This window comes from Monodelphis domestica, chromosome 2 (genome assembly GCF_027887165.1).
Source record: "Monodelphis domestica isolate mMonDom1 chromosome 2, mMonDom1.pri, whole genome shotgun sequence".
Lineage (NCBI taxonomy): Eukaryota > Metazoa > Chordata > Mammalia > Didelphimorphia > Didelphidae > Monodelphis > Monodelphis domestica.
The window spans coordinates 132,711,522-132,732,502 of record NC_077228.1 but is presented as its reverse complement, the minus strand read 5'-3'; the positions used below and the strand labels follow the sequence as shown (position 1 = coordinate 132,732,502).

Here is a 20,981-nt window from a genome sequence, read left to right as displayed (position 1 = left end):
TATCATTATTTTTCTTTAGTCATTGCTTTGAGAAAAGGCAAGTGATATTTTAACTATTTCCCACATGTTATTTTCCAAAAACTAACAAGAGTCTACTAGAAGTATCTATTTTATTGTTATTAAATTTTCAAAATTCCCTGCTATTTCAAAGGATTTTGCAGTTACTTTTAATAGACACCATCGTCCTTAGGGTAACAACTGTGGAGATAATTTTAGGGTTGTGACTTAAAATCTAAATTAATTGGTCGCCAGGGAAAAAATTCCAAATAAAATACCCAAGTCAGTCTGGAAATTTATGGTAATTTTAATTAATATAGAGGAAAGGATTTTAAGGAGAAAGAGGGAAGAGGATATAGTATTTCTCCTGCCTGGCCTGTGCCAGGGGGAGTTCAAGATCTCCGCCGCTAGGTGTCTGAAGGAGATTAGAGGCTTCTAAGAGGATAAAGTTTGGAAATAAAGGAGGGAAAGCTCAGCCAGAAACTCACCACTGAACCAGACAATAGCTGTAGCCACGCCAGGATGCTGAAAGGCCCAGCATGCTGCCACCAGCCACCTCTCCACCACCAAAAGGTATAGGAGAGAAGAAGTGACACGAAATATATAGACCTTTTACCCTTGTGTCCCCTCCTCTAAATTTTTACATCTACCAATCACATCAAAGGCTTTTCTCCAGGACTGCCCATTCTTTAGTTCTCATCTTCTTTGATTAGATTATAACTTTTGAGTTACTTAACCTTTTTTGATAAGTTCACCTTTTGGTAGTTTCTTAATCTTTTTGTGATTAATTTACCCTTTATAGTTACTTAACACCTTTTTGTATTAAGATCTTAATATAGACTTGGCTTAAAGTTCTAGCTTCATTATAAAGTAAGAACTAACTACCTTCATTGTTCAATCAGGAGATTACAATTTCATTTTCTCCATAAAGTAAGATCTAAGTAGGGTGGAGTAATCTAAATTTCATACAACCCATTTCTCTATTTGTAAAGGAATGACTGGAAGATGGAGGCATTTTTAAACTTTTACTCCTTGGCAGCAGCAGTTACTACAATTTGACAAACTTTTTTAAAGTGTTTATTGTGTATAAGTCATTAGGCTAGAGAAAAGGTAAAAACATATTTCCTAATTCCCTATACCTATTGTCGGCCCATCATTGAAAAAGAAAATTATTTTGGAACCAATATGCAGTCCTACCCAAGCACACATTAAGGAAATAAGCAATCAGGTTTAGTGGCGTTAATTTACATTTCTATTTCTATCCTAGAATGTGTTTTAATCCATAGTAATCTCTTGATGGTGAAAGTCATCTAGGTAATCTAGTCCAAACTTTTACCCAAGATCGAGATCCTCTCTACCCATATCTATATCTGGCATTAGCTGCAATAATTCCAGTGAAAGGCAGCCCACTTCTTCATGTGTTTCATTTCATTGTTAAACATCTAAGTTCTTCCTCATATATAACCCAACTCTATTTATTTGCTAGTGTATAATGTTGTTGGAATAGCACCATCCATCAAAACTATCTGGTACTGGCTAAAAAATAGTGGTGGCTCAATGATATAGATTAGGTAACCAATGCATGGCAATTAATGATCAAAGAAACTTAGTGTTCAATTAGTCCAAAGATTCAAGTTTTTGGAGACAGAACTTAAACTATTTGACAAAAACTGCTGGAAAAACTAGAAAACAGTATAGCAGAAACTAGGCATAAACCAACATCTTACACTATACACCAGAATAAAGTCAAAATGGATACTGGATCTAGAAATAAAGAGTAATGCCATAAGCAAATTAGGGGAACACAGAAGTTTACCTGTCAGACTTATGCACAAGGGAAGAATTCATGACCACACAAGACACAGATAACATTATGAAAAAAGAAATAAATAATTTGGTTATATTAAATTTTAAAACATTTTGGGCAAACAAAACCAATACAAACAAGATTCGAAGGAAAACAACAAATTTGGGGAAGATGTTTATAGCAAGTGCCTCTGACAAAGGTCTCATTTCTCAAATATATAGAATACAGACCAACTGAAAAAAGGTCAACAGATATGAACAGGCAATTTTCAGAGAAAGGAATTAAAACTATTGTCATATGAAAAAAATACTCCAACTCACCACTGATTAGAGAAATGAATACTAAGACAACTCAGAGATACAATCTCACCCCTATCGTATTGACTAATATGTCCAAAAAAGAAAATGATAAGTGTTGGAAGGGATGAAGAAAATTGGGACATTAATGCACTATTGGTGGAACTGTGAACCGATATGACCATTCTGGAGGGCAATCTCAAACCATGTTCAAAGGACCATAAAACTATATAATACCATTACTGGGTCTGTATCCCAAAGAGATAAGAGATATGGGAAAGAATCTATCCATACAAAAATATTTTTAGCAACCCTTTTTGTAATTTTGTAGTGGCAAAGAATTGGAAACTGAGGGGTTGTTCATCACTTGGGAATGGATGAGCAGGTTGTGGTATATGGCTGTAATGAAATATTATTGCATCATAAGAAATTACAAAGAAGGGTTCAGAAAAACTTGGAAAGACATATGAATTGATGCAAAGTGAAGCAAGCAAAACCAGGAAAACAATGTGTATGGTAACAGAAATATTATATAATGATCAACTGTGAAGAACTAAAACATTATCAGCAAAGCAAGTTCCCAAGATAGCCACAAAGGACCCATGATGAAAAATGCTATCCACCACCAAAGAAAGAACTATTGGAAACTGATTGCAGATAAAAGCATACCATCTTCTACTTTATTTCCTTCATGGGTGTTTTATTATATTTATGATAAGTGTCTTCTGTCATAGCATTAGCAGTATGGAAATATGTATTACATAAAAGCACTGGTATAACCTATATCAGAGTATTTACTGTCTCAGAAAGAGTGGGGAATGTAGAAAGGGAGAAAATATAAAATCTAACATGTCAGAAAGCAATTGTCAAAAATTGTTTCTACATGTAATTATATCCAGCTAGATGGTTCATTATCTTCTCTTCTGTTAGTCAGTAAAATCTCAGTATTAATCAAACCAAACTTACCTTTTTTTTAAAGAAAAAAATTCATTTCAAATAAGTCCCTTACAGTTTTATCTAGCTAATTGTAAACTATATTTTTACACACATAAAAAACAGATTTATCATTTGTATATCAATTTTACAAAGTCTTTTTTATCCATGGTTTAAAATAGAAAAGTACAGCCATAAACCAAGGAAGTAGAGTTTCAGGAAAACTCTTGAGACTCTTTATGACGATTATGAGTCAAGAACAACAATAGCACCTCTATCCACTGTGTGGTTTCTAGGATCTTCTGGAAGAAGCAGAAAGAAAAGTGATCAATTAAAAACCAAGGACCAGAATTACCATTAAGGCAGCTGGCTCAGGTTCCAAAACCAAAAAAAAAAAAAGACAAACTATGTCTTTTTTTCCATTTTAAAAATCTAGGTATGTTTTAGCACCAAGTAATATTAAAAGGTATGTTAGTTCATTGCTCTATATAAAATGATTCCTTGGCATGTTCTTTCATTAACAGCAGAGGGAATCAAGGAAGGCCCTTGGAATTCGAATAAGGCTTTAAAGCATGAGTAAGAATTCAACTAGCGAGACTAGCGAACAATACAGAGTTCACCATGCCTAAAGGTGACCCCAAGAAACCAAAGGGCAAGATGTCTGCTTATGCCTTCTTTGTGCAAACTTGCCGGGAAGAGCATAAGAAGAAGAACCTAGAGGTTCCTGTTAACTTCGCATAATTTTCTAAAAAGTGCTCCGAGAGGTGGAAGACTATGTCCGGGAAAGAGAAATCCAAGTTTGATGAGATGGCAAAAGCTGATAAGGTATGATATGATAGAGAAATGAAGGACTACGGACCAGCAAAAGGTGGCAAGAAGAAGAAGGATCCTAATGCACCCAAAAGGCCCCCCTCTGGCTTCTTCCTCTTCTGTGCAGAGTTTCGTCCCAAGATCAAGTCTACAAACCCTGGCATATCCATTGGGGATGTGGCAAAGAAGCTTGGTGAAATATGGAACAATCTCAGTGACAACGAGAAGCAACCTTATAATAATAAGGCAGCCAAACTGAAGGAGAAATATGAGAAGGATGTCGCAGATTATAAGTCGAAAGGGAAGTTCGATGGGGCAAAGGGGGTGGCTAAAGCTGCCCAGAAAAAGGTAGAGGAGGAAGATGAGGAGGAGGAGGAGGATGAAGAAGATGACGAATGAAACTGTACCATATTCTGTCTCCATGTGAATACCATAAAGTAGGGGAAACACCATAAATGAAACACCTCCTTTGTGATGGTGTCGATTGCCCTCATTAGGCTTAATTGGCTTCTGATCACATAGCTTCTCAAAAGTGCTTCTAGATAGACATTGTAACTGGTTTCCATGAAGTGGCCATGGGTATCTCGGAGCACCCAGAAACTGTATCAAAGTTGTACATATTTCCAAACATTTTAAAAAATGAAAAGGCGTTCTCGTGTTCTCCTCACTCTGTGTGCACTTTTGTTGTTGGTGTAAAAGCATTTACAAATGTTTCAGGCATTTTTCTTTAATTTGTAAGGTGGTGTTTAACTATATGGTTACTGGCTAGACATTTGAGTTACAAACCGTACATATCTTTAGTTTGTAAAAACAAAACCCCACACCCCTAGCCAGATTCTTGGGGTCCAGGCTTGAGGGGGCATGAGGCTTGGCTGCCTTTCCTAAGGAGCTGCAACCCAAAGCCTACACTGTGAGGGTAGATCGCAGGTATACTGCAATGGGTGTCCATTTAGTTAAAAAGTTGTCCTTCTGTATATATAGTGGAATAGCACCCTGCTCCCATTCTTAGGTGTCAAAAGTGGGGGGTGGGGGGCAGCTGGCATGAGAAAAGTGTCTGGATTTTTGGTTTTCTTTTTAGTTGAAGTGCAGTAGTTTTAAATGGAAAAACTGTAGAGCTCCTCCTTGTTTAAGTAAGTCAAACAGAAAGCCAGGCCAATGATGCGAGAGAAAAAAAAGAAAAAGCCTGTCCTTAAACAAAATTTAGAATGTTTTGAGGGGTTTTTTTGTATGTTTAGAATGCTGAAATGTCTTTTGAAGCAAAATAAACAGTATTACACTTTAAAAAAAAAGAATTCAACTAGCAAAGAGGTAAAAGAAAGCACAGGGAATGTTATAAACAAAGGCTCTTAGATGGTAAGGTATAAGGGAGAGAGTAGTACAATTTGACTGGAGCTAAGACTATATAAGCAGAGAGTAGAAGAGGAAACAAATAGATAGGGAGATGATGCCAGATTGTAGATCTTCAGTGACAGATTAAGAAATCCAACCTTTGCTCAGAAGACAATAGGAAACTAATCAAGAATTTTGAGGAAAGAACCAAAGAAGCCAGAACAATGTAAGGTTTTTTTAGCAACAGGATATAAGAAAAATTGACAGCAAGGGGAATAAGTAAAGTCAAGAAGACCTATAGGAAGGGAATTTCAATACTCTAGGCAGTAAGGAGGCTCTATAAGACAACAATGGTGAAAGTAGATAGAAGATTCTAGTTTTATAGGTATATAAATAACAAGATTAGGTAACAGTTAGATATAAGATGCTGAGGAAGAAGGAAGTCTTAACAATAATACCAAAGTTTCAAACATTGGCCCTGGATAGTCCTCAAAAGGGTATGCCAGAGGTGTACAAATTCTGGGAAGTTCAAGCAAGCAGGAAAGATTTAAAGTAGATGTCCAGTGAACAGTTATATAGCTGTCTACTTAATCAGAGTTGTTCAAAGTATTTATTAGGTGCCTATTATTTACAATAGTTGGCTAGGTGGCTCAGATAGAGTACCTAGTCTGGAGTCAGGAAGATTTCTCTTCCTGAGTTCAAATCTGATCTCAGACACTTAATAGGTATGTGACCCTAGACAAATCACTTAACCCTCTTTGCCTCAGTTTCCTCAACTGTAAAATAAGCTGGAGAAGGAAATGGTGAACCATTCTGACATTTTTGTTAAGAAAACCCCACATAGGGTCACAAAGAGTCTGACATGACTGTAAAATAACTAAACAACAAAAAAAATTATTCATAAGGCATTGTATAAGGCTTTAGTGATAAACACTTAATAATACTTATAAATAAAAACACTTATAAATAAAAATAGTACCTGCCCTCAAGGAGCTTACAAATTCTACAGGAGGGATTCAACATGTATACACACTTATTAATACAAGATAATACAAGGAAAAGTATACCAAAACAAATGTAGCATTAAGAAAAAATTCTTATAGCTTCCTATAAGAATATCACTCAAAATAAATATTAAAGGAAACTAAGATTTCTAGGAGAAAAAGGGGAGAAAATAATACTTTCCAGAAATAGGAAGCAGCATGTGTAAAGACATATAGGCAACAGAATGCCAAATTTAGGCCCTAAAAGTATAGGATAATGCAGAGTGCATAAAGGGGAGTAATATAAAATGAGTCTTAAAAAAGTAAGTTCGGGTCAAAGGCTAAGGCTTGTATAGTTTATCTTTGAAGCAATAGGGAAGTACTGAAGATTTTCAGCAGAGATGTCACAGGAATAACAAAGTAGTATTTTTACAGTTTGAGGGAGTACAGAGAGACTAGAAGCAGAAACAGTAATTAGGAGACTATAGCAATAGTCTAGATGAGAGGTTATGAGAGCCTGAAGTAGGGTAGTGGTCATATAAATGAAGAGAAGGGAACAGATGCAAGAGGTTTTATGGAGGTAGAATTGAAGAGCTTAGCAACTGATGAGATATGTAGCATTGCAGTTTTGTTTTGGGTTTTTTTTGCTTTTCTTTAATATTCACTGACTTTCTTACTCAGTTAAGAGAGAAGTAGAAAGATGGAAGAGAATCAACAAGTAATGTGAAATTCCAAATTTGGTTTAAGTAAAAGAACAGTATTACCTTTAAAAATAGAGAAATTAGGGGGCAGCTGGGTGGCTCAGTGGATTGAGAGTCAGGCCTGGAGACTGGAGGTCCTAGGTTCAAATCTGGCCTCAGACAATTCCCAGCTGTGTGACCCTGAGCAAGTCACTTGACCCCCATTGCCTAGTCCTTACCACTCTTCTGCCTTGGAGCCAATACACAGGATTAACTCTAAAATGAAAGGTAAGGGTTTAAAAAAAATAGAGAAATTAGGAGGGAGGGGTAGGTTTGAAAGACAATTATTTGGTTTCTGGACATGCCAAATTTGAAATTCCTATGGGACATCCAAGTGAAGGTGTCTATTAGCATGCAGTAGGGAATATGGGATTGAAATTGAAGAGGGATTAGGCCTGAAAAATATAGATTTGGTGTCAATGGCATAGAGATGATTACATTATTTATGGAAGCTGATGAGATTATGAAGAGAGAAAGTTGAGAGAGAAGGGTACAGAACTTTAGGAATGGAAAATGGAGAATAATCCAGCAAAAACTAAGGAATGGACAAAAAGATAGAAGGAACATGAGGAAAGAGTAATGTCCCAAAAATCCAAAAAGTGAAGTGGGGGAAGGAAGAGGGAAAACAACATCAAAAGCTACCCAAAAAATCAAGTAGAATGAGGACAAGGAAAATCATCAGAACAGCTAAAAGATTGTTGTTACCTTAGATCATTTTTGTGAAGCAATGAGGTCAGAAGCCAGATTTCAGTGAGTTGAAAAGTGAGTACTTGGTGAATAAGAGGCTACTCTAAAAGAGGGGGGGACGTATGTCAGATGATTGCTCCTATCTATCAGCTTTTCCTTTTATCTATCAGCTTTTCCTGATGCAGGGAGTTGGGCTACATCTTCTAAGACCACCTCTAATACTAAAATTCTACAGTTCTAAATGCAGAAGAAAAAGAACTAGAAATCATAACTGAATATAAAATTAATACAGGCCAGAACATATTTTTTTAAAAGCAAGTTATGTGGGAGGAAGACCAACAGAAATACAGACTCTAATTTTTAAAAAATGGCATGCAATAGCAGAAGTAGTTCTATTTTCCCTCTACTTTTTAATTTTGGTCACTACATCAAAAATAATGAAACACCAAAGGGGCTTTAGGAACTACTAAACAAAACAAGTGTTAAAAAAAAAATCTGGGCTGAATAAATGACAAACCAGGGCATGTAAAAGTTGTCTTCCAAAGACCATTTAAAAGAACTGAGATTGTCTAGCCTGAAGAAAAGAAAACTACAAAGAAACTCGATGAAGAATTTTGACCAAAGGAGGTTGTTTTCTATATCAGAAGAAAACTAAATATAAGCAAATGAGCTTAAAAGGGGGTATATGGAAGAATTTCACCATCTCAGTGTGAGAATAATAAAACACTACAGAGCCATTTGCTCCAAGTGGTTCAGAAAGCAATATGGAGTTAAAATGAAAAAATCTTTGGAAGCTCCTTTTGCCCCTGATTCAGAAAATTAGAGGAAAAGAACAAAAACCAATTATACTTGAAAGGAAATGACTCACCAGAAAGTTTCACATTTTACAATTGTACAATATTCATGAAGAATTACATGTAAATAATTTTCCTAATTCTATCACAGTGTGCAAAGGAAGTTGCTATCTACTAAAATCTGAAGGTAAATATTTTATAAAGAAAAAATTTCCTTCATAATGTGAATAAATGCCCCTAATTGAACTGTTACAAATTTTTTGCTTATAGAGAACTAACCTTTAAAAAAAAAAACCTATTGATTAGATAAACAATTCTATGGTACTTTGAGACAAGGATTATTATTCATTACTATGACAATATTAAAGAAATTGTCAGGCACAAAGACTTCATTCAACAAGCAAAATTCATTTATTTACTATATGAAATAGCACTATGGGGAATATGAAATAATATGGTACAATTGTGTGGCTCTCAAGGGCCATCTCAATAAGGAGACAAAATATACAGAGTCTGAAATCTCAGCTTGAAAATAGTCTCTATATCATATTCCTCTCCATATCTCTCATGGTACCTCAAAGATAGCTGGAACTCAAAATATATTTGTTTAATATAGAAAGATTGTCCAAGAAGTCTAAGTTGAGAATATTAGCCCCTCCACTACTTCCTTCCTTATCTTACTCTTTACATCACTACAAGCAAACAATGGAATGAATTTGCTCACTCATTTAACAAATGTTTATGGAAGAGACTCACCATAGAGTGGTGATCAGGAAATTGAAAGAAAAACTAGTCTATGACCTTTCCAGTCCGAGATTAGTAATCTGAACTACAGGCAAGTAACCTGAACAAGAACTGTGGAAGCGAGATCATAGATTCAGGACACAGAGGTCCAAGTTAGGGCAGGAACACAGAATGTCCAAAACTGATCAAAGACTCAGCCCTTTGTTCCAGGCCAACAACAAAGAGTCATTCAAAAGAGTACTCAGAGCACTGAGTTAGGCCAGCCTAGAGTCAATGGTATATTCAGCTCTTGGCCCAGACTAGTGGCTGAGGCTAAAAACATAGACATACTCGATACACAAAGCTCCGAGCTAGGTCAGCATCCAAGGATACCCACAATTGATCGAAGTCCTTAGACCAGTCAGGGGCAGGAAGCACAGGGACTCTGCACCCTGAGCTGAGTTGTCTAGAGCAACTCAGGGTTGCCCTTGGAATCAGTCCCCCCAGGAAAGAAGATGTAGGAGGAGGCATCTCCCAGAGGGGTCAGGATCACAGATAGCCCCAAAAGAGCTCTCATTTAGGTCAGAAATGCCATATTGTCAAAAACAAATCAGATTACTGGAATAAAAACAAATATAAAATGATAAAGTACAATCATAAGCCTGTGGATGTCCAAGTCACAAACTGAAAAGAGTTTATCTACAAAACACAAGCACAGCCTCAAAGAAAAATACAACTTATCCTCAAGATCAATCCTAGAAGAAATAATGAGAGTTTAAAAAAAATGAATTTCAAAATTCATTCAAAATTCAAAAATGAAATGAGGGATATAGAGGCCAGCAGTGAAAAATAAATTAAACTATGAAAATGAGACTTGAGAAGAAAATTCACATGTTGACACAAAGTGGTACAAAACTTGACCCAAACAATAAACTCCCTGAAAAATCAGTGTGGATCAGTGAGATAAGAAGAAATATTAAAATGAAGTTTAAAGATTGAAAAAAATGGAAAAAAAAATGTAAAGTAGCTCAAATTTAAAACTGACCTAGAAAACAGATCAAAGGAGAAATAATTTAAAACTTTAAATAGGGGGCAGCTGGGTAGCTCAGTGGATTGAGAGCCAGGCCTAGAGATGGGAGGTCCTAGGTTCAAATCTCACCTCGGGCTCTTCCCAGTTATGTGACCCTGGGCAAGTCACTTAACCCCCATTGCCTAGCCCTTCCCATTCTTCTGCCTTGGAACCAATACACAATATTGATTCCAAGACAGAAGGTAAGGGTTTAAATAAAAAAACAACTTTAAATAATTTCAAAATCACAAAATTTTAAAGTTATTAACTTCCTTCTGAAAGCCATGATCTCTTTCTCCCCCCCAAAACCTGGAGAGTATATATATTCATGAGAATCATGAAAGATAATTGCCCACCTATCTTAAAACAAGAGAACAAAGTGAAATAGAAAAAATCAATTGGTCATCTCCTGAAAGAAACTTCAAAATAATAACTAGGAATGTCAAAAGTCAAAATCCAGTGCTTTCAGGTAAAAAGGAAACTATGATAAGCAGTCAGAAATAATTCAAGTATCAGGAGCCATTGTCAGGCTCACACATAATTTGGCAGTCACCACTATCAAGGAGCAGAGAGCTAGGAATATGATATTTCAGGCAAAGATTATAGGCTTACAACCAAGAATAACTTATTCTGCAAAGTATATAAAAGTAAATCATTAATGAAATAGCAGACCACCAAGTATTCCTGATAAAAATTGCAGAGGCCAGTAGAAACTTTAAAGTATAAGCATAAGAATAAAGTGAAAAATAAAAAGCTAAATATAAATAAGCAGCCAGAAAAGCCTTTATTAGGATAAAATGTTCTCATTCTAATAGGAAGGAGAATTAATATAATCATTCCCAAGAACTATATCAGCAGGGGTCAGTAAGAGATCCTCCAAATTAGGGCTGAGAAGTGGGTTTTGTCATGTTTTGATCATCTTAAAAAGAGGGACAAAAAGGAAGAGGAAGGGAAAGACATACTAGAGAATAAATGAGGAAAAGTGAGGCCAAAGGAGAGATTTATCTCACTTAGTAGAAGTCTATACAAACAAGGAAGCAGTAAGGGGAACTTGGTGCTGCTGGAAACTCACTTTGAACTAATGCAGAGTGAAGTAAGAAGAATCAGGAAAACAATTTCTATAATAATAATATTATAAAGATAAACACTTTTGAAAGACTTAAGAACTCTGATCAATACATTATTCACCCACAATTCCAGAATGCCAATGATTCAGAATGTTATCCACTACCTAACAGGTGATATAGAACAGATATGCAGAGACATATTTTTGCAGATGTAGCCAATATGGGAATATGTTTTGCTTGGCTATGTGAAGCTGTTGCAGGGGTTTTGTTTTTCATGTTTTTTTTTTCACCTTCGGTGAGGATTAAGGGAGGTAGGAGAGAGAGTAGAGGGTTGTTAATTAAAAAATAATAAAATTTAGTTTTTAAAGCATTTTTAAACTATCTGCTCTAAGCTAATCACAAGAGATACAAAACAAAAACAAATCAGGACTTGCCTTCAAGGAGCTTACTTCAGAGGAAACAATATGTACTAGAAAAGCAAATACGAATTATTGAGAGGCAATAGCATATACAAAGAAAACTGAACATACAAAGTAATTTCTTTGGAGGGCACCAGCACCTAAACAGAGGATAATGAGGACAGGCTTTTAGAAGTTAGTAACTATGCAGCACTTTGAAAGAGGCTGGAGAGTCTATGAGATAGAATCAAGGGAAGAAGGGGATAGGGGTAGAAGACAAAGAAATAGCCTGTGTGAAGGGTACAAGCTAATTTGATTGAGGAGAGTGATGTTCAATAAACCTGAAACAGTAGGTTGAAAGCAAATTTTTAAAGATTGTAAATGCCAGATAAATTTGTATTTTATACTAAAGCAGTGGTTTTCAAACTTTTTGGCCTTAGAATCTCTATACCCTTTTAAAAATTGAGGACCTCCCCAACCCCCAGTTTTTATTTATGTAAAAACATAACTATTTGTCATTTTGGAAATAAGCATATTAATATTTTTTAACTCAAGGCCTGTTGTCCTAGAGCAGTAATCAAACTCAAGTAAAACCAGATCCCCAAGAGACTATAACTCAAAAAACCACAAATTTACATCATCTATGTTGTTCTAAATTATTTATTTTGCTAAATATTTCCCAATTATATTTTAGTCTGATTCTGGACACATCTACAATTTTGTGGTTGACCAGTGAGCTTCAAAATCTATTTGTCTGGGGCAGCTAAGTGACTCAGTAGATAGAATACTAGGCCTAGATTCAGGAGGACTTAGGTTTAAATGTGGCATTAGACATTTCTTAGCTGTGTGACCCTGGGCAAGTCACCTAATCCCCTAACCTTACCACTCTTCTGCCTTAGAAATGATATTGTATAAATTCTAATGTGGAAGGTAAGAAGTTTTTAAAAAAAAAGAAAGAAAAAAGAAAATCATTTGTCCCAGGGGCAAGGAGGTCACTGGAGCAGCCATGGGGAAGCAGAATGACAAGGTCATTAGGAAAATCAACCTAGGATATTACCATATCAAGCTCCAAAAATTCCTCAAGCCAAGGACTCTAATTTACCTGTAATATTTCAAATAACCTACACTGAATATTGATAACTTCACTGTGACTTACTATGGTTTAGATATAAAGTATAATTTTGTGCCTATTAGCAAAATGTCATGATTATTTTAGCCTATTTGCTACTACATAGTTGATATATGCCTCAATCTAAAGCTATAATTAATTTTCAAATTTACTTTTTTAATGTTCTTATTTCTGATTACATATACACTAGAGATGTTTTAATTTTTTTTATGGATCCCTTTGACAGTCTGCTGATGCTTATGGAAGCCCTTCCAAAAATGCTTTCAAATAATTAAAGAACATGCTCAATTTTAGTTAGTGAAAATAAAGATACAATTTTTTCCCATCCAAGTCCTAACTCCCTGAAATACATGTACCTCTTCACTAGCTAATAACCCTTCCTTTAAAATTTATTATTTATCCCATTCAACATGGGCTCCCCTCCAAATTTCCCACTTGACATCTTATCCCCAACATGCAAAAGAAATAAAGTTATCTCCTCAGATCTGTCCCTTCCTTTCTACTCCAAGTTACTCCCCTCATCGAGGAACTCAACACTTGCTGCCTAAACCACTGTAACTTCCTAACTAGTTTCCTTGCTTCCCAACTTTTAAATATATTCTGTCTAATGAAGTCAGAAAAATCTTTGTAAAACTGCTTTGATACTACTTGCCAGCTCAGGCTTTCAGTGATTTCCCAATGTCTATAATAGCATTTTCATAACTAAATTCTTCAGAAACCAAATGTTATATGTAACAAAAGGGTTCTCTAAGAAAACATGTTAGTGGTATTTTCCCCTCTAAAATTAAAAAAAAATGAATATATGTGGATATACTTATCCAAAGAAAAAAATTATTTTTATATATATATATATATATATATATATATATATATATATATCACATTGCTCTGAAGATAGTCCATTCTTTTCCCCAAATCTAGTTCAAATAGGTACCTCAGCATTGTCTAGAATTGTATTCTTACTATAGATTAAATAACTTACTATAGATTAAATAACCATGAAAGTAACAAAGAAAAAGAGATACTACTTTAAAATGAATAAAATATCTTTATTTAAATTGGGGGGGGAGGATACCTTTCACAATGAAGATATATTATATGGAAATTTTTATTTTGTAACTTTTCAGTACTCTATGTCGAGACATGATGGAACTATGAAGTCTGTGATGTAGGGGAATTCTGGATATAGGTCCCTGCTTCCGTGTGGAACTTTATAATTTAGATTGAGTCCTAGGATATGCTGGAAGCACATGGAGTTTATGTATCAGATGGCCCAGAGTCACTCTCTCTAGTATATTAAAAGCCAGATTTGAACCCAAAGATTTCCTGACTCCAAGCCACCTCTACAAGCTGATATATTTTTTCTCCTTTTATGTCAATATTCAGACTGATAGTTTGTATCAGAACTATTTACATGTGGCAATTTGTGTGGCTGAGTTTCTTCTATTTTGCTAAAAAATTATCCCCTTTATCCTGGGGATAACTGAATGTCTCCATGGTACCCAAACCCCACCTTTAGGTTCCATCAAAATACTTCAAACCCAAAAGTATACTGTGGCCAAATTAATTTGAAAAATGCAGGCCTGCAAGATAAAATTGAATTTATTGGCCTACACTCAACCCATTTTGTAATTCTACCACAACTTTGTTTTCTAATGCTCCTCAGCAAGAATTCTTTGTTCCAATTAAACTAGTCTATTTACTGTGCCCTGAGCAAATCATTCCTTCCTCTGAAGTTTTGAGATAGAGTCTTATATCCCTCTCACTAACTACCTTTGTGATAGCATTTGGGTGCTGAATAATACATGGTGAATGAATTTAACAAAGCTGAGCACAACATTATGCTTCCTATGTTTCTTGCCCATCTTCTCAGTTACTATGAATAGTAACAATTTCAGGCTCAAAATATTAGGAGTCATGTTCATCATTCTTTGAAGTGATCAGGCTTCAATATTTCAAGGTATAATATTTTAATCAGTATGGGTATTCCTTCTAGCAATACAACAAAACTCCTCTCTAACTCTTAGTAGGTCTTTAAAAGTTGCTGTAGCCATGAGTCATCATTCTGTAGCCAATTTAAAAATGGATGTCTTACCTTACCAAGACTGTTCCTCAGACAATGGGCATGCAATCTATCCTTGGTTTCAATACTCAGAACCTCCCCACCTTAGGCAGACATTCCAGAGCTTGCATTCCAGTGCCAATCTTCAAGAACCCAAGGTCACTTCCATACCAGGAGGCATCACAGTAGGACTTCAATGGAGGTGACATTCTGATCCCTCCCTTGGTCATTTCACAAGTGAAAATGTTTTCACTAGCCTCTTGCTCTAATTTTTTTACTAAAATATTTATGTCAGAATAACTTTTCTAACTATAGTTTTTATTTATGTCATTCTTTCTCAAAGCCTCTAATGACTCAGTTATCCCATTCAAGTTGTCAGGCTTGAATATCCTCTTTCAGAAGCAACTACTTTCCTTCAATCATTGCATTCTGACACATCAAACAAAACTTAGTTCTCAATCCCTTTTGTGTTGTGCTACCCCGAAATCACAATTTGGTCCTAAAATCTCAAACATCATTCTCAACCTTCTACCTTCTTAGATGATCTGTCTCCATCATTCAAAATTTTCCTCAAGTTCAACCATATGCCTGAAATCTCCTCCCAAAACTAGGTAAGTTGAATACTCATCTCTCCTAAAATTAATACAACCAAAAATTCTTTTCTGCTGAGGTTTTCTGTAGTAAGTCTATTAAATCTGGCAAATGGACAATTAAAAAATTTTAAATAAACACCAAGATCAGTTTCTTATCTAAAATATCTATAGGTGTAATCTATCCAGTATGTGAATGTCATTTCAATACCAAGTCCACACAGACAAGATTTACAAGCACATTATTACTCAATGTTTACTTGAATCTAAATATTATTAATCATTTGATAGACTGGCTATTTTAATGTTTTGTTACTCAAATAAAGCCAATACTCAAAGCATTTTAAGGTGAGACTGGACAAGTCTCATTACTTATCATTACAAGTTCCACTAGTGGGTACCTGTTTCACTTGTAAAATGAAGAGGTTGTACTAGATGACCTCTAAGACTTGAAATCTATAAGCTAGAATACATTCCAGTTATCTGATCTTCATAACAACACTTTGAGTTGGTATTATAAATCCCAGTTTTATAAATGAAGAAACTGAGGCTCAAAAAGGTGACTTGCCCAGAATCACACACTCTTAAAAGCCAGAGGCTCTAGTCCTCCACTCACTCCAAGTCCAACATTCTTTCCACTAAACCATACTACTTCTCAATAATCTAAACAGCTGATTCAGGTCTACCAATCTCCTACAAGCAGAAAAATGTGCTGAGGGTTACAGAGCTATGAACCCAACACAGCAAGGTTACAGTAATTTCAATTGCCAGGAGATAATGGCTCCGGAATTCTTCAGAGGAGTTGGTGTCACAGCCCAGTTCTTCATAGTTTCTATGCTTAGCTGAGACTCAATCCAAACCAAAAGGATGAAAGGGCTGCTCACTGACCAGAACATCCCCTTCCAGTAATAAGGTTCCCTACCATCTAGCCATTATACTAAACAACCTAGGTTGGAACCAAGGGAACTAAAGCTATTTTCTCCCAAATTATACAACTAGTTGATGAGAAAACTAGGTCAGGACTCTCTCTAGAAAGCTTTTCTGAATTGTTACCCAAGGATAGAGGACTGTGTGCTGGCTCAAGAATAAATCCTTTCTATCCAGGTGTACAAATAATTAAGTGGCTATTTATAATAAAATTAATGTTCAGAGACAGTATATGTAAAACCAGAAATCAATATACCCAGAGACAAGTAAGAAAGCTTTAAATTTATTCTGTGATTATAACAGAGGATCAAGAATCTTAATCATTCAGAATGCATGGCAATTGAAATACATTACTAGACACTGTTATACCAGAAGACAGATGTTCTTGTGTTTCTGCTCCGAGTACTTCCTTCCAAGCATGAACTAAAGTTTGAAGATTCGAATGCTTTCTCAACTGCTTTTCTCCCAGAAATGAAAGAAAAATGGGCTGGGTAAATATTTTTAATCTAAACTGTATGGAAAAATAAAACCAAGCCTTATCAAATTAACAGATCAAATCACGGCCTATATACTTGAGAAGGGACCAATTAAAAATGAGAGCTATATTTAAGAATGAATATGACAGTTAATGCAAACACTAAAGAACTGCTGAGTTTTTCATCTATTCCCATTCCCTTAAAAAGAAAGAAACAAAGAAAGAACAGGGGGAAAGCATTCAATGCACTGTCTATGTTCTGTGGCAGCATTTGTGCCAATATTATGTCTTATGTCTAAGCTAGTATCAGGTATACTCTTAAATCCCATTCAAATATAAATCTTCAGGGCCATCCTGGAAATACTTTTTGAGGTAATAGCAAGAGGTGGCTAAGGCAAGGCATTTCACTATCAGCTACAAATAGCAGTTCCCAACTTAACATGGAAAGGTTAAAAGGCTACTGAATCAAAATAAAAGTTACCTAGAAAGTAAAAGAGGTAAATACTTGAAAAGGCAAATATGTGAAATAAGCAAAATTGTCAATCATCAAATATCAACTTGTACTATTAACAAGAATACTGACTTACTAAGACTGGCAAATTTGAGAACAAACAATTTAATAGCTATTTAACAGTCAGAAAAAGTCAGATTTCACAATTATATTGAAAGGAGTATGTGTGTGTGTGTGTGTGTGTGTGTGTGTGTGTTGTGTGTAAGTAGGTATAGTCCAAACTGGTGATTTCATTGATGTAAAGAATTGCCCATAAGGAAACTCCTTCTACCAATGCAGATCAGTACCTATTCTACAACATAATGGCCTTAGAAAATGACTGAGGCATTAGAAGTTTAAGTTTTAAGCCCAAGCTTAACAATGTCAATGTCAAGAAGCAGTATTTGAATTCAGGTCATCCTCTCTCTGCTTTTCTCTATAAATATGTAGATAGGTAAATAGATGATATATAAATAATACAGAAGATAATTAAGATTAGTAATAAATTACCCTAAAGTAGGAATGCTACAAGACTAAAATTAAAAGCTCAAATGTAGATATAAAGGACAAAAATATGGTTTTGATGCCATATTTTAAGACAAACTTATATGATACAATCAGTTGATTTAGAACTTATTAGATTCAGTAAATTTAGGGAAAGGATCCTTAAGAATTGCCAATATTAACAGCATCCTAATTCAAAACTGCCATAATTAGGAAGAGAATAGTAGGAGAAATGAAGCACTTCTCCTAACCTATTTAAAAATGTCACTATTCCAGAAGGATTAATGGGAGAAAAGAAGCATTTCTCCTCAGATATTCAAAACTACCATTATTGGGGCAGTAGTAGTAGGAGAAAAGAAACATCTCCTAATCAGAAAAATACAACTAAAAGAACTATCCAGAAGGCTAATATTTAGGAGATGATCCAGTATATCAAAATGGATATGTCAGAATATAGAAATAGAGCATAAAAGACACACAATGTACTATAGCTACAAATCCTACAAAGGTAGGACTCACTTTCTTAATTTCTCAACAGGGAGGAAAAAAGTGTCAAGGACACTTTCATTAAGCAATAAAGTAGCAAAATACAACAAAGTGCGTGAGAAGGGAACAAGGACAATTCTGGTTGATTGTTTGAAGGGAATTTTACAATAAAATGAATTTGAATACGGAAAGCAATATATATAGCTCTATTAAATTAGACCTGGGTGAAGAAGAGTTCAAAAGTCTTCAGTGGGATTGGAAAATCTTTCCCTGAAATCCACACAGAAAAATACCTATATCAAAAAACAATATTAATTGCAAATGAAGTAGTGTTGAACACATTTCCCTAACCCTGATTATTTGGTACCTCTTGCAGTAAAGAACTCAGTCCTTTCCTTCGGGAATCCCAGAAAGAAAACTGCTCCATCTCCACCCTTCTCCTAAAGGCTAAGCTGGGCTACCTCCTTTATCAAAAGCTTCCAATGGCCAATGACCCACCCGCTTTGAGGCATCCTACATGCATGATTTCTGCCTTTCAAGGCTACTCTTGGTCAGGATGACATCCCCATCTCTCCCTATCAGCTCTCCTGGCTCTCTTTCTCCCATGCCTAGCCTTTCTGCCTGTCCTGCAAGTTTGCCCATCGGACGGAATCCTCCCTCCTTCGCCTCTAGCTCTCTGCCGGCCTCCTCCCGCAGGGTTTAGCTTCCCTCCAGCTCGGTTTCCCCTTCCCCATCCCTCCCGGGAATTCCCCAGTTCCAGTTCCAGCTTCCCTCCTCTCCCTCCCAGGGACCCCTAGTCCCACCCCCTGCACCCCCGGTTCTCCTCAGTCCCTCACCTCCAATCCCCCGGTCCCTCCCGTGACACTGGGTCAGCGGTCTGGCCAAGCGCCATTATCTAAGGAGACCAGACGCTAGGGTTCCTCCAGGAACGGAACCAGGTTTCTGGAATCATACCTTCTCTTCCAAGCCGCCCGGGGGCCCCAAACACAAGCAGGGACCCGTTCTTCCGGCTCCGGACGGAAGGTGTTGCCGCGCGGAAAAGGAAGTCCCGCCTTCTCCCTCTCCCTCTCCCTCTCTCTCTCTCTCCCTCTCTCCCTCTCTCACGTCACGTTACGTCACCTCAAAGTAAGCGGGCTCTAGAAATCCTTTTAGGAACCCCAGGCTGTGCGCCCTCGAAGGTGAGGGTGGGGGCGGAGGCGGGAAGGGGGCGGGGTGAGGGTGTGGCGAGAGCCAAAGAAAGCACGGCGGGGATGTGGGTGCAGAGTTAGGTCTCAGGCTGAAAGTAACAAACAATAGGACTATCTTCCCACCCTCTTCCCTCCCACAGTCTTAGACCCTGCTAGATCCTGGAGGGTTACTTGAGCCCATCTAGACCAGCCCATCGATATTAAGAATCTCTTCAGCCTTACTCAAGTCCATAGCTGGCCAGCCTTTGATTGAAAACCTCCAGCCAAGGAGGAATCCACTACTGTTTTTTCCCAAGCTCTGTTAGCATGTTACTTACATCAAATATAGATAATATATTAAGTACAGATAATAGACAATGTATGTGCATTATATTGATTATATCAAATATAGATAGATTGTATATCTATTATATGTAGATCCTATCAAATGTAGATAACATACATTACTCATGTAAAAGTAATTATTATTATTATTGATTTTTCCTTATACCAAGGTCCAAGTCTTTCATCTATTGTTCCCAACCGTGACCTCTGGGACAAGCAAAGCAAGACAATCTTTCAAATACTTCAAGATGCTTATCTTCTTTTCCCAATAATATAGTTATTATATGTTATATTGTGTGCATACATACAAATATGTAATTTATCTATTAGCTATATTTGAAATAATTTATGCATAATATAGGTTATAATAATCATATTATAACTGAGGTTAATGGAAAAAAGAAAAGTGAGGATGGGGGATAGGCAGAAATGAGAGCATATTCAAGTATTTGGTGGCTATTTCTTTGGAGTGGTGTTTAGACTTACCTTGCTTGGCCCAAGGAATCAGAGTTGAAAATAACTAGTGGAAGATTCCAACTTGAGATTTGAAACTAATTAATAATAAATAATTGCTTTTATATAAGTGCCATCTATATAATTTATCATTTATATTTTATATAATCTATATATAGTTAAATGTAGTATTGTATAGTATGCAAATCACATGATATAAATATAATCTATATTATATATATGACATTATAATATAACATAATTATACAATGGTTTTATAAATTATATCATGGCATAATGTGTATATTATGTAACATGTGATATTGTGATATAGCAAAAATATAGATTAGATAAAATAATATAATTTATTTTATAAATATAAATATTTCCATATATCACACCCAAGTCTTCCACCAGTTGCTCCCAACCCTGACCTCTGAGGCCAAGAAAAACAATTCTAGTACCTCTCTCAAGAAACAGACCTCCTAATACTTGAACAATGTTATCATCCCTGCCCTCCCCCAATCTCTAGCTTTCTTTGTCTGTCAGCCTCTGTTCCTTCAACCATTCTCATATGGCCTAGACTTGAGGCCCTTTACAATGCTGGTTACCCTCTTCTAGAAGTTTTCTAATGTGTAATTAGAATGTTGTACCCTAAAGACTCCATTTCTGAAAATTCTTTTTTCCCTTCCCAGAATTCTGTGAATTACATCCTTACCTT

General features: G+C 36.0%; 1 protein-coding gene and 1 pseudogene across 8 annotated transcripts in view; one reads left to right on the top strand and one right to left on the bottom strand.

The window, feature by feature from the left end:
* The window catches only part of DISP1 (dispatched RND transporter family member 1), a 303,781-nt gene extending 284,381 nt beyond the window's left edge, over positions 1-19,400 (bottom strand). For 2 of the 8 annotated variants that reach the window (XM_056815977.1, XM_056815978.1), the window contains exon 1: positions 19,133-19,375. The gene's annotated coding sequence lies outside the window, so the exon portion shown is untranslated. Of the gene's footprint in view, positions 1-18,516; positions 19,095-19,132 lie in introns of those variants that run through there. The other 6 variants (XM_056815973.1, XM_007481441.2, XM_056815974.1 and 3 more) reach the window with 5 other exon arrangements.
* On the top strand, positions 3,634-4,613 carry LOC103104132 (high mobility group protein B3-like; annotated as a pseudogene).
* Positions 19,401-20,981: the final 1,581 nt, after the last annotated feature.